Source organism: Macaca mulatta, chromosome 2, assembly GCF_049350105.2.
Source record: "Macaca mulatta isolate MMU2019108-1 chromosome 2, T2T-MMU8v2.0, whole genome shotgun sequence".
In the NCBI taxonomy this organism is placed as follows: Eukaryota; Metazoa; Chordata; class Mammalia; order Primates; family Cercopithecidae; genus Macaca; species Macaca mulatta.
In genome coordinates, this window is record NC_133407.1 from 174,222,935 (window position 1) to 174,238,124 (window position 15,190).

Sequence of the window (15,190 nt, forward strand, 5' to 3'; positions counted from 1 at the left end):
AAGGTTACACAGGCTGGTGAAGTTTGTCCTTGGATGATCTGTGGAATAGTATGAATACCATCAGCAGTAGCCCAGTAAGAACATAATAACAAGCTGATGTCTAGAAATGATGATGCTGAGAAAAACAAAAACTTAAAGTACCTATGTAACCGGCTTATACAGGAGCCAACAAAAGCAGCTTCTGGAAGCTATCCTTGGCAAAACGAGCTACTCTTGCCCTGACATTTGCCCAGGGGAACCAGCGGAAAGAAAAAAACAAAAGATATAGATTACAACTCCAAAAAGAAAAATTAAAAGCCAAAACAGGAACTAACTGTAACTCTTAAGAAAGAAGAAAAATTCATATTATCTTCCTCCGCCACCAGGGCCACACTGAGAATTAAAGGTGCCCCCAAGAAAATTGTATTGGTTAGCATTCTAGGGAAGGGGTGGCTGAGAAACCAAGCAGGGCCACTAGAAACTGTAAGCACGGAGCTTGTGGAGGCCTGAAAGACGGTGCCAGGGCTGCCGCTGTCTCTCAGGCACCTATTTCTGCTCTTCCCTTAACAAAATAACAAAGACAGAGGGAAGCCCAAACGCTTCATTTCTGGAAAAAGAATAAGGAAAGGATCTAACAATATTCTCTCCCCCTTTTTAAAACTTCTGCTAAGAATGTGCAGAAACAGGCTAGGCATGGTGGCTCACGCCCGTAATCCTAGCACTTTGGAAGGCCGAAGCAGATGGATTGCCTGAGCTCCGGAGTTCGAGACCAGTCTGGGCAACACAGCGAAACCCTGTCTCTACTAAAATACAAAAAATTAGCTCGGCATGGTGGTGCATGATTGTAATCCCAGCTACTAGGGAGGCTGAGACAGGAGAATCACTTGAAGCCAGGAGGCAGAGGTTGCAGTGAGCCGAGATCACGCCACTGTACTCCAGCCTGAGCAACAGAGTGAGACTCCATCTCAAAAAAAAAAAAAAAAAAAAGAATGTACAGAAACATCAGCTCCAGTTTCTCTAGTTCAGCCTATAGTAGGATTGTCTGCTACAGTAACTAGGTAATGTACTGGGTTCAATAGTGTCCACCCAGTCTGGCACAGTGGCATGTGCCTGTAGTCCCACCTATCAGGAGGCTTAGACAGGAGGATGGCTTGAGCCCAGGAGTTCAAGGCTGCAGTGCACCATGATCATACCACTATAGTCCAGACTGGGCAACATAGTAAGACCCCATCTCTAAAATAATAATGACAATAATAGTGTCTCCCCAAAATTCATGTCCATCATGAATCTCAGAATGTGACCTTTTTTGGAAGTAGGATTTTTGTAGATGTAATTAGTTAAGATGACATCATGCTGGAGTAGGGTAGTCCATAAGCCAATGACTGGTGTCCTTTTAAGAAGGCCCTATAAAGACACAGAGACACACAGACCCACGGGGAGAATGCTTCGTGAAGACAATGACAGAGATAGGAGTGACGCATCTATAAGCCAAGGAACTCCAAGAATTGCCTGCAACCACCGGAAGCTAGAAGAGAGGCATGGAACAGATCCTTTTCAAAGCCCCCAGGAGGAGCCACCCCTGCCAACATCTTGACTTCAGACTTCTAACCTCCAAAACTGTGAAAGAATAAATTTCTGTTGCTTTAAGTTGCTGAGCTTGTAGTAATTTCTTACGGCAGTCCAAAGAAAGTAATGCAAGCCGGGCATGGTGGTTCATGCCTGTAATCCCAGCACTTTGGGAGGCCCAGAAAGGTGGATCACCTGAGGTCGGGAGTTCGAGACCAGTCTGACCAACATGGTGAAACCCCATCTCTATTAAAAATACAAAGTTAGCCGGGCGTGGTGGCGCATGCCTGTATTTCCAGCTGCTCGGGAGGCTGAGGCAGGAGAATCTCTTGAACAAGGGAGGCGGAGGTTGTGGTGAGCTGAGACCGCACCATTGCACTCCAGCCTAGGCAACAAGAGTGAAACTCGGTCTCAAAAAAAGTTACATCAACAATCCCATATTTGGCCAGGGCAGCGGCTCACGCTTATAATCCCAGCACTTTGGCAGGCCAAGGTGGGCAGATCACTTGAAGTCAGGATTTTCAGACCAGCCTGGCCAATATGGTGAAACCCCGTCTCTACTAAAAACACAAAAATAACCAGGTGTGTTGGCAAGCACCTGTAATCGCAGCTACTCAGGAGGCTGAAGCAGGAGGATTACTTGAGCGTGGGAGGTAGAGGTTGCAATGAGCCAAGATCATGCCACTGCACTCCAGCCTGGGCAACAAAGCAAGACTCTTGTCTCAAAAAAAAAAAAAAAAAAAAAAAAACAAAACCATATTTACTATAAATTGCAAAGTAAATCTTTGCCAGTGCTTTTACTTCTTTTCAGGCTCTTCTGGGCCACTGAAATTCTCTTTGCTATGTGCTTTTTAAGTTTCCTGATAATAGGGTTTTATTTTTTAACAGTCCCTATCCCGACACACACTTAGTTTTCCCAGTGAAAAACTAAATCTAGTATCTCTGTTTTGATCAATCCAGCTTCGATTATTAATACCTTATAACTAAATGATCTGACAAAGACAGTAGGAGAGAAAAAGGTGTCAACCCATTTTCTAGGGACACTCAATTGATCCCTGAGTTATTTTGTGTTTAAAATGGTATCAGTGAAGTTATATTTGACCAAGATTTTCCTCCTCATTTCTCCGGAGAGGTCAAATATAAAATCTGGTCTAGAAAATCAATATGGGGCCGGGCACGGTGGCTCAATCCTGTAATCCCAGCACTTTGGGAGGCCGAGACGGGCGGATCACGAGGTCAGGAGATCGAGACCATCCTGGCTAACACAATGAAACCCCGTCTCCACTAAAAAAAAATACAAAAAAATTAGCCGGGCGTGGTGGCGGCGCCTGTAGTCCCAGCTACTCGGGAGGCTGAGGCAGGAGAATGGCGGGAACCCAGGAGGCGGAGCTTGCAGTGAGCCGAGATCGCGCCACTGCACTCCAGCCTGGGCAACAGAGCGAGACTCCGCCTCAAAAAAAAAAAAAAAAGAAAAAAGAAAATCAATATGGAGGAGAAAGCAGAACCATTAAAATTCACTTAACAGAGTCAAGAGTACACAGGAGTCGTTCATCCAAAATATGTGTGAATCTAGTCTCTGCTCTCCAGGAGTTAATTGTGGCCTGTGCTTCAAATCTAGTTTTTACAGCAAAATTCCCTGGGGTCCTTTTAAAAAATATGGATTTCTAAGTTTTGCTCTTAAAGGTTTTTGTTCATGAGGTTTTTCTGTAGATGCCAGGAATCTGAATTTTGTTTTCAGAGTATGCCATGACATGATATTCATGACACATGGAAAAATTTAAAAAGCAGGTAGGGGAAAAATATGTACATTGTGGGCCAGGCTGGATGACTCACACCTGTAATCCCAGCACTTTGGGAGGCAAAGGTGGGCGGATCACGAAGTCAGGAGATGAAGACCATCCTGGCCAGCATGGTGAAACCCTGTCTCTACTAAAAATACAAAAAAATAGCTGGGTATGGTGGCACGTGCCTATAATCCCAGCTATTTGGGAGACTGAGGCAGGAGAATCGCTTGAACCTGGGAGGCGGAGATTGCAGTGAGCCAAGATCACGCCACTGCACTCCAGCCTGGGTGACAGGGCGAGACTCCATCTCAAAAAACAAACAAACAAACAAACAAATATATATATATATATGCAAGAATATTTAAAGTAACTTTATAATAGTCCATACCAGAAGTTAATCCAATGTACATCTATATTTGGGTAGAAAAATAAATATTAGTTACTTTGGATGATAGTATTTACTGAAAACACACCTCATATTACCTTCTGGGCTGCTGCGTATATTCAGATAATTTTAACCGAATTGTGGTTAAAAGGTGTTTTCACATGTAAAAGTTCATGGAGCACTTAAGGTTGGTACACTTTATTGTGCATATTATATGACAATAAAAATTTTAAAATGAACCAAAAAATATGATCATGTGTATGTGTGTGTGTGTGTGTATAAGCCTTCTTCTGGACTTTTTCGTGTTCCTTAGTAAAACAGGAGCCTGCCAGCTTGTATCCAAGAGAGCAGTAGCCAGAGGATTCTCCCCGACCACATCCAGTTCTTACCTCTAGGTGGAATTAGAGGACCAGCTACAACCCAAACCCTCCCTGGGCACGTCCAGAGTCTACATCAACCTTTCCTTCCTACCTAGCCTCACCCTCCTGCCACTGGTGATCAAGAGAAGAAAAGCAGAAAGAGTGGGAAGCAGTCACTACTTCCAGCACTGGCCCAAATACAAATGTTTACCCAGAAAATAAAAGCTTTAAAGGATCCCATAGAGTCACTGCTTATATTAATTATGTTATACAACAGAGTAATTTCAACCACCTCTCATCTGTCTCTACTCTAGGCCTGATAATACCCCTCTCGGGGAATGTCTGACCTAAAAGTGTAGAGTGGAGGCAAAAAGTAAGGAAGATGCACCCCTTTAATGCTTCCATTATATGTTCCCTATACACAATCGATCAAAGATCACATTCCCTTATTAGTGGAACAGGAAGGTTCTACACATAGCACAGTCTTCCCAATTCTTGTTTCTGCTTTCTCCCAGTCTTTTGTAATTTTTTTTGAAATGGGTTCTCACTGTGTTGCCCAGGCTGGAGTGCAGTGGCATGATCTCAGCTCACTATCACCTCCACCTCCTGGGCTCAAGCCATCCTCCAGCCTCAGCCTCCCAAGTATCTGGGACCACAGGCACACCAACATGCCCAGCTAATTTTTGTATTTTTGGTAGAGACAGGGTTTCCCCATGTTTCTCAGGCTTGTCTTGAACTCCTGAGCTCAAACGATTCAGTGCACCTAGTCATCTTTTGCAGTTTTTAACAGATGTATTATTTTTTCTGTTTCGTGGCTTGTCTTCTCTTTTTTTTTTTTAATAATAAACTAATTCTGGCCAGGCGCGGTGGCTCACCCCTGTAATCCCATCACTTTGGAAGGCCAAAGCAGGAGGATCACTTGAGTCCAGGAGTTCAAGACCACACTAGGCAACACACTGAGACACTGTCTCTACGAAAAATTTTAAAAATTAAAAACATTAACCAGGCATGGTGGCACGCCCCTGTAATCCCAGCTACTCAGGAGGCTGAGGTGAGAGGATCATTTAAGCCTGGGAAGTCGAGGCTGCAGTGAACTGTGAGTACACCACTACACTCCAGCATGGATGACCCTGTCTCCAAAAAATAAATAAATAAAACTAATTTTAATTGCACTTTATATGACAAGTATTGTATCTTTAAGCCTACTAAATTTCTGATTTAAAAAAATTATTAAACAGTACTAAAAGCATAGTCATATTTGTTAAATTTCATATTGATAAGAACTGGTTTTGAATTCATATAAACATCTGCAGTTGGCCAGTGTAAACAAAGACGATAGACGATGGTAATGGACCTTAATTAAACAGCCATCACTGCAATCCCATACTATTCCTTCCACTTTACCTACTCTGCGGCTTTCAAACCAGGACAACAGATCATTGTGCTTCACTGGAGGCAGGTTTATTTTCTTTTTTCTTTTCTTTTTTTTTTTTTTTTTGAGTCGGTGTCTCGCTCTGTCACCCAGGCTGTAGTGCAGTAGTGCAATTCTGCTCTCTGCAGCCTCCGCCTCCTGGGTTCAAGCAATTCTCCTGGCTCAGCCTCCTGAGTAGCTGGGATTACAAGAGCCCGCTACCATGCTCAGCTAATTTTTGTATTTTTAGTGGAGACGGAGTTTCTCCACGTTGGCCAGGCTGGTCTCGAACTCCTGACCTCAAGTGATCCTCTGATCTCAGCCTTCCAAAGTGCTGGGATTACAGGCGTGAGCCACCACACCCAGCCCAATGTAGGCAGGTTTCTTATTTGAAATGGTCCATGTGGTCTAACATATCGTGGATGCTTCTTCCTTCCTAACCCATATGGGTTTCCATTGATATTTGTTCCTATAAGCCGCAATATTTGTTCCAAGAGACCTGATAGTGGCACTACACTAATTTCCAAAAGCCTAGGATCCTCAGGATGATGCTTTAGTACTAGAGCAAATTCATAATTAACCACAAAGGAATGCCAGTAATGCTATTTGTAATTTTTCTCTTCTGGTGCCCAACCAGGAATGTGTCCATGTTTCATCATGGACCAGATTCCTATTTAATTTTTCTGTTTCCTTTGCTGCTATCCAGCACTCTGGAGTAGCTTTGAAGTACTCCTCAACTTTCCAAGAAAATTCTTTGAAGTTTTCTTCTGAATGTAGAAAATTTTAAAATCTTTTAACAGGTTGTTTGTTAGGTTTTCTATCTAATCAAGCCCAAAGGTATCTCTGTAAGTAGCAACGTAACAACATGTTCCGTCCACTTTTTCTGTTGGAATTGCACTGTATATACCTCCATCTAATGCCTCATGACTTACAGTTTTCGTTGCCAAAATGTTAAATGACTGATGTTGCCTTTCGGTGGAGGGTTCCATTTTCCCCTCCCTAGAAGCACAAAGCATTTCCGCTCCTCGGAGCCGAGGGGCCTAGTGGTGAGCCCAGCAGGCGGTGCAAGAGGAGAGCGCATTTCTGAGCAGCGCCAAGCACAGGCGGGAAGAAAGCCCTGCGTAAGTAAGCCGGGGGCTCAGGCTGCTCACACCACGTGCCCAGTGAAAGCTGCAGCCCGCGCCCCCAAAACCTTACTTCCATTTTTTTTTTATTTCTAGACTTCTTCCTTCAGGATTATGATGAAAAGGGAGAGGAATATGGGAATAGAGGCCGGGCGCGGTGGCTCACGCCTGTAATCCCAACACTTTGGGAGGCCGAAGCGGCCAGATCACTTGAGGTCAGGAGTTCGAGACCAGCCTGGCCAATATGGCAAAACCCCATTGGGCATGGTGGCACACGACTGTAATCCCAGAATTTTGGGGGTTTGAGGCGGGCGGATCACTTGAGGCCAGGAGTTTGAGACCAGCCAGGCCAACATGGTGAAACCCCATCTCCATTAAAAATACAAAAATTAAGGCCGGGCGCGGTGGCTCAAGCGTGTAATCCCAGCACTTTGGGAGGCCGAGACGGGCGGATCATGAGGTCAGGAGATCGAGACCATCCTGGCTAACATGGTGAAACCCCGTCTCTACTAAAAAAATACAAAAAATTAGCCGGGCGAGGCAGCGGGCGCCTGTAGTCCCAGCTACTCGGGAGGCTGAGGCAGGAGAATGGCGTCAACCCGGGAGGCGGAGCTTGCAGTGAGCTGAGATCCGGCCACTGCACTCCAGCCTGGGCGACAGAGTGAGACTCCGTCTCAAAAAAAAAAAAAAAAAAAATACAAAAATTAGTCAGGCATGCTGGTGGGCACCTGTAGTCCCAGCTACTGGTGAGGCTGAGGCAGGAGAATCGCTTGAATCCATGGAGGTAGAGATTGCAGTGAGCCGAGATTGCGCCATTGCACTCCAGCCTTGGTAACAAGAGTGAAATTCCATCAAAAAAAAAAAAAAATTAGTAGAGACAACTTATTTTATTGTCTAAGTCTTTCCTACCAGTACAGTGGACAGATTATGTAGTAAAGATGAACCAAACCCTAACTGTTTACTAGCTGGATAGCTGTGGGGAAGCTGTTTAACTTCTCTAAACCTCAGTTAACTCATCTTTTTAAAAATTAAGATTAAGATTTATATTGATTTAGGCCGGGTGCGGTGGCTCACGCCTGTAATCCCAGCACTTTGGGAGGCCAAGAGGGATGGATCACGAGGTCAGGAGATCGAGACCATCCTGGCTAACACAGTGAAACCTCGTCTCTACTAAAAGTACAAAAACTTAGCCTGGTGTGGTGGCAGGTGCCTGTAGTCCCAGCTACTCGGGAGGCTGAGGCAGGAGAATGGCCTGAACCTGGGAGATGGAGCTTGCAGTCAGCCGAGATTGTGCCACTACACTCCAGCCTGGGCGACAGGCTGAGTCTCAAAAAAAAAAAAAAAAAAAAAAAGATTTATATTGATTTACATTTAGATTTAGATTTAAGATTAGGATTCCTAAAGACTTTTCGTCATTGAACCTTTGTAACCACCCGCTGAAATATATATGATTATTAATTCCATTTTACAAGTAAGGAAACGGGTGAGAGGATAAGTGATCTGTCCAAAAGTCACTCAGCTGCCAAGTGGCAGAGCTGAGATTTGAACTGGCATATGGATCCTGAGTATAAATTTTTTATCACTCTGCTCTATTGTCTCACATACTTGTTGACTTAATATTAACTATTACTGCTTGGGAATTTAGGGTAGTGAACAGATTATAACTAAAATCATATTCTAAAGATGAACCTGGGCCACACAGAGTGGCTCATGCCTGTAATCCCAGCATTTTGGGAGGCCGAGGCAGGCACATCACTTGAGGCCAGGAGTTCAAGGCCAGCCTGACCAACATGGCAAAATCCTATTTGTATTAAAAATATAAAAATCAGCCAAGCGCCGGGCGCGGTGGCTCACGCCTGTAATCCCAGCACTTTGGGAGGCCGAGGCGGGTGGATCACAAGGTCAGGAGATCGAGACCATGGTGAAACCCCGTCTCTACTAAAAATAGAAAAAATTAGCCGGGCGTGGTGGCGGGCGCCTGTAGTCCCAGCTACTCAGGAGGCTGAGGCAGGAGAATGGCGTGAACCCGGGAGGCGGAGCTTGCAGTGAGCCGAGATTGCGCCACTGCACTCCAGCCTGGGCAACAGACCGAGACTCTGTCTCAAAAAAAAAAAAAAAAAAATCAGCCAAGCGTAGTGATGTGCACCTGTAATCCCAGCTACTCAGGAGACTGAGGCACAAGAATCACTTGAACCAGGGAGGTAGAGATTGCAGTGAGCTAGGATCACCACTGCACTCCAGCCTGGGTGACAAAGCAAGACCTTGTCCCCCAAAAAAAAAAAGTAAAGGCTATCCCAAATCCCCTAAAGCTTCCTTAAAAATAAATAAATAAATAAATAAATGATGCGCCTGTGCCTGTGTTTACATAGAAAGAAAACTAGTGGTTAGCCCTCATTGACAGAAAAAAATTGATTGAGGCCTGGTGCTGTGTCTCTCACCTGTAATTCCAGCACTTTGGGAGGCTGAGGCAGGTGGATCACCTGAGGTCAGGAGTTCGAGACCAGCCTGGCCAACCTGGTAAAACCCCGTCTCTACTAAAAATACAAAAATTAGCCAGCCACGGTGGCACATGCCTGTAATCCCAGCTACTTGGGAGGCTGAGCAGGAGAATCACTTGAGCCTGGGAGGCGGAGGTCGCAGTGAGCCGAGATTGTGCTATTGCACTCCAGCATGAGCGACAGAGGGAGACTCTGTCTCAAAAAAAAAGAAAAAAAATTGATTGATCGTTATGAGAGTAGTTAACTCATTGATTTATTCATTTAACAAATATTTGAGGGCTACAGAATAAATATCTAACTATGTATGAGACAAAATGTCATGGTTTTATCTCTGTACCTTTTTACACATTCTTCCCTTTACCTGGAATGTCAACACACACACGTACACATAAACACACATACACAAACACACACATGCACACACACATATACATACGCACACGCATACACCCACACACCCCCTGCTCCACGATCTGGTCAGCGCCCCCACACTTTGTCCTCACTCTGGTAGAAAGCAGCTACTCCTCAATCTGTTCTGGGTTCCCATCTTCTGCACACGTCTTTGATTCCCCAGTTAAACTCACAGAGGAATAAAGGAACAAAGGAAGAACATTTAAAAAGGAGAATGAAAACAAAAAGAGATGCATGTGGAGAGGTGCCAAAGGAAAGAAACCAAAAACAGAATTTAAAAAGTAGAGAAGAAAACAGAGAATTAAAATAAAGAATGAAATAGATAAGACCAAGCAGCAGTTTAATAGTACTTTTTAACACATGAAGGACCTTCACCTGGAGAGTAATAATAGGCTTTTCTCCTTAGGGGATTATAAGGAAGGAAATCATTCTCAGTGAAAGTGGCAGAGACAGAGTCAGCGAGCTTTACTGGGTACTTACCATAGGCGGGGCATGATTTCTACTATCAAGGGGCTTACAATTTAATGGAAAAGACAGCTGTGCATAGAAAAAAATGACTAATAATCTATTTAATGGAACAGATTACAAGAGCAATGAATTCAGAGGAGAGGGAGATTTCTGAATTCACGAGCTGGGATAAAAAGAAAACACTTTACTGAATAGATAAAAATGGGAGTTGCTATCAATGAAAGACAGAATGGACTCGGGCAAAGAGAAGAACACGAGAGAATGGCACAAAACATGACTGGCAAGTCTGAAAAATGAATTTTCAGTAGCTCCTTACGAAACCCAATTTTTCCACTTGCCCACTACAACCTGCACCAGCCTAGGCAAATCTCTCCTCTCTAATTTTTTTTCTCCTCTTTCAGTTGGACAATTTTTTTTTTTTTTAGTTGTTTGAGACGAAGTCTTGCTGTGTTTCCCAAGCTAGAGTGCAGTGGCACCATCTCAGTTCAGTGCAATCTCCACCTCCTGGAAACAGAAAAACATTTCACAAATTACCATAAATTGTCGTTAATATGTAGAAAAACTCATGCCTACAACCTTTCTAAAATAGAAATGACTTCAGCAGCTCTGTTTCGTTATGTTTTTTTTTTGAGACAGTGTCTCGCTCTGTCACCCAGGCTGGAGTGCAGTGGTGTAATCTCAGTTCAGTGCAATCTCCATCTCCTGGGTTCAAGTGATTTTCCTGTCTCAGCCTCTGGAATAGCTGGGATTACAGGCTCCTGCCACCATGTCCGGCTAATTTTTGTAGTTTTAGTAGAGACATGGTTTTGCCATGTTGGCCAAGCCGGTCTCTAACTCCTGACCTCAGGTGATCTGCCTGCCTCGGCCTCCAGAAGTGCTGGGATTACAGGAGTGAGCCACCACACCCAGCCTCAGTTGGACAATTTTATCAACACTCTGTTTTGCTATCAATACACAAAAACAAAACTACTTCTGTTCTAGCTATGTTCTCATTTCTGTTCTTTTCCTTTCTTTTTTTTTTTTTTTTCTCAGACGGAGACTCGCTCTGTTACCAGGCTAGAGTGCAGTGGAACGACCTTGGCTCACTGCAACGTCCACTTCCTGTGTTCAAGCAATTCTCCCGCCTCAGCCTCTCGAGTAGCTGGGACTACAGGTGTAAGCCACCATGCCCAGCTAATTTTTGTATTTTTAGTAGAGATGGGGTTTCACCATGTTGGCCAGGATGGTCTCGATCTCTTGACCTTGTGATCCGCCCCCCCCACCCTTCGGCCCCCCAAAGTGCTGGGATTACAGGCGTAAGCCACCGTGCCCAGCCTTCTTTTTTAAAAACACAGGAAAATTCTGGCTGGGGGCAGTGGCTTGCGCCTATAATCCCAGCACTTTGGGAGGTCAAGGCAGGCAGATCACAAGGTCAGCAGTTCAAGACCAGCCTGGTCAATATGGTGAAACCCTGTCTCTACTAAAAATACAAAAACAATTAGTTGGGCGTAGTAGCAGTTTTTTGTAGTCCCAGCTACTCGGGAGGCTGAGGCAGGAGAATCGCTTGAACCCAGGAGGCGGAGGTTGCGGTGAGCCGAGATCGTGTCATTGCACTCCAGCCTGGGTGACAGAGCGAGACTCTGTCTTCAGAAAAAATAAAAATAAAATAAATAAACAAATACAAAACAGGAAAATTCTTTGAAATAATTATCTATACTCCCAGTCTGCTATTCCTCCCCTAGAATTCTCTTTAGATCCCACTACAATCAGGCCAGCCCCACGGCAAACACCAAACTGCACCTATCAGGTCTTCAGTAACATCCATATGGCTAAATTCACTCGTCAATCCTCAGCCATCATATTTGACCTCTTCGAAGCATTTGACTAACCTGATGCCTCTCCCCTTCTTGAAATGCTTTCTGTCCTAGCTTTCAGGATACCTAACTCCTTTGGTTTTTTGTGGTTTTTTTTTTGATGTTTTGTTTTGTTTTGTTTTGTTTTGAGAGAAGGTCTCACACTGTCTCCCAGGCTCGAGTACAAGGGCTGGATCATGGCTCACTGCAGCCTTGAACTCACGTGCTTTATCAATCCTCCCATCTCAGCCTCCCAGGTAGATGGGATTACAAGCACACACCATCTCACCTGGATAATGTTTTTGTATTTTCTGTAGAGATGGGGTTTCACCATGTGAATTTCATCAGTTCATGCCCAGAGTCATCTTAAACTCCAGAGCTCAAGCAATTCGCTAGCCTCAGCCTCCCAGAGTGCTGAGATTACGGGTGTGAGCCACTGTGCCCGCCTCCTCCTTTGTCTTCACTCCTTTGGTGATCTCATGCTATCTCATGGCTTTAAATACCATCTACATGCATTCTTGTGCTTTTATTAAAAGGAAGATGTAAGTAAAATAAATTGGTCAAGATATTCCTAATATTTCCTCACATTCACAGGTTGGATTTTCTGAATTACTTTTCAACTCAGTATTACTGATGCCCAAGCTTTTCCACCAACTTTGTCCATTATACCATCAGAGCAAAAGAACACTGTGATCTCTGGGGACTTATCTCATCTCACTATGAAGTGTCAGTATAAGATTTCTAATCCACAACCAGGATTTATAGTCTTTCTCAAATGTTCCTGAAATGATCCATTGGTTGCAATGCTGAAGAGTTGCAGTTTCCCAGTCACTCCACCAGGAATAATAATGTGGGACTCTCGGCCAGGCGCGGTGGCTCACGCCTGTAATCCCAGCACTTTGGGAGGCCAAGGCAGGCGGATCACCTAAAGTTGGGAGTTTGAGACCAGCTTGACCAACATGGAGAAACCCTGTCTCTACTAAAAATACAAAAAAATTAGCAAAGCGTGATGGCACAGGTATGTAATCCCAGCTATTCGGGATGCTGAGGCAGAAGAATCACTTCAACCCAGGAGGCAGAGGTTGCAGTGAGCCGAGATTGCGCCATTGCACTCCAGCCTGGGCAACAACAGCGAAACAAGTCCTAACAATGTAGGACTCTCATACCTGGGCAACGGCAACTAGTCACATCTACCCAGCTGACAATTAACGTAAGATGCCCTAGACGGTAAGATCGTTCATATATGATGCCCTAGACACATCCCAATTTCAGAAATGTTAAATGTGTGTCTCAACACTGATAACATATGGTAATAAACATCACTTTTCTTCTCGTATGGATGCACCGAAACTTTCCCTGCAAAGTTCTGTGACACACAGAATCTTTTACTGCTCCATAGCATGGAAAGATTTGATTTGGAGCAACTAGTGTGGAGGCTGCTATCAGAGGTTAATAAAAGAAAACTGATAGAAGCTAGAGTCCTGCTCAGGCTGGGTCACATGCAGAGAAAATGTCGCAAAGAAGAGGGTATCCCTCTTCTGTGTCAATTTGGTTTTGCTTGACCGCTTGCAAATAAAGGATTTTGTGAGTTTTTCAGTTTGTTTTTTGTTTTTTTTTTTTTTTGCTAGACTAAGTTGGGATAAATGACTTGGATAGAGAAACTTAAAGATTCACAGTTTAATACATTTGTGTTAAAAAAAAAAGAAGAAGAAGAAGAAGAAGAAAACTCACATTTGATATCAATATCTAACATTTATTGAGTTCCTTAGTTCTTATAACAGTTTATGAAATACAGTATAAAAGATAATTCTATAATCCTCAGGAAAAATTGTTGACTTTCAACCACAGCATGAAAAGAAGGAGCTTCCTGTTTAATAAGCCAATTCACAGTCTTAGAAATCCTATTAAAATAGCCGAATATTATGCTTGAATCTCTTAGACTCCTTTGGTACAAGACAAGGATTAGAAACTTGGCTATAGAGAAATGTTTTAGACTTGTGCATCATTAAATTTACTCCTAAATTTGAGATGGCTGGAGTTTCCCCCGTGTAAGAAAACATTGTGATTTTTTTTTCTCTTCTAGCTTACAGCAATGTTAAAATAATAAAGAAAAAAAAAACTTAAATAAATTTATCCAAAAAATAAATGTCTCAGTATTCAGGGGAAGGGAAGAAACTAAAAGGGGTTAAGCATCAGCACTACACTAGGCTCTTGATGGGGATCATCTTATTTAATTCTCACCGCATATTTATGAGGTGAGGATTTTTGGAAACCAAGACTTGGGAAGCCAAAGTAAGATAATGAGGCTAGGCCAGGCGCGGTGGCTCACGCCTGTAATCCCAGCACTTTGGGAGGCCAAGGTGGGCAGATCACCTGAGGTCAGGATTCAAGACCAGCCTGCCCAACATGGCAAAACCCCGTCTCTACTAAAACTACAAAAAATTAGCCAGCCAGATATGGTGGCGCACACCTGTAATCCCAGCTACTCCGGAAGCTGAGGCAGGAGAATCACTTGAACCCAGGAGGTGGAGGTTGCAGTGAGCCAAGATCTCACCACTATACTCCAGCCTGGGAGACAAGAGTGAAACTCCGTCAAAAAAAAAAAAAAAAAAAAAAATCACAAGGCTAGTGGAAGCAGGGCTGAGACTGAAGCCCAGTCTGCTTAATGTTCTCGGTTTATGCTCTTGACACCTTCACAATTGCTAACAGATGATTCAGTCTACCAAAAGTCATGATTTCTGCTTCATATATTCCTAGATTTCTGAAAGAGGGAGAATTAAGGAAGAAGCCAATTCACATGAGACAGAGGCAGAGATTCTGTTTCTGTCTGCCTGGTAGTAAATTTAATAGTCTATCTATTAAGCAGAATTTTTAGAATATCCTCTGGCTATAGGTTACTTTGCTGACGCCACTAATTAGATCCTTACCCAGGGCCCAGTCAAGGCCATTTTGTAACCCTCTACCTCCCTTCTTTGTTCTACTCCCTCTGCTTTATCCAACGTTAGATAATTGGGAATGGAAACCCAAATAGAGGAGGCAGTGCTCCTGCACCCTAATTTTATAGCCTGGAGTCTTGGGGGTCTAAATCAAGTTTTAATATTGGAACAATTAAGCAGCTTCCTGCAGCTTCACGCATAATTATGGCAAGTCCTATAAATCTAACCAGAATTCAGGGTGTTTAAACTACAATATACTCTGCTAGAGCCTACAGCAGGTACATTTTTCAGTAGAATGGGCCCCTGATTTTTTTCCAGATGTGATTTTTCTTCTTCTTTCTTTAAAGACCTCATTTTATGTATTGAGACAGCAACAGGAAATCTCTTTGGCTTTCTTCCCTGTCCCTGCTACTCTATTTATAGTTCCAAATGTTGCC

At 43.6% G+C, this 15,190-nt stretch overlaps 1 pseudogene; it reads right to left on the reverse strand.

The window, feature by feature from the left end:
* Positions 1-5,303: 5,303 nt before the first annotated feature.
* Positions 5,304-6,500, reverse strand: LOC100429711 (RNA ligase 1 pseudogene; annotated as a pseudogene).
* Positions 6,501-15,190: the final 8,690 nt, after the last annotated feature.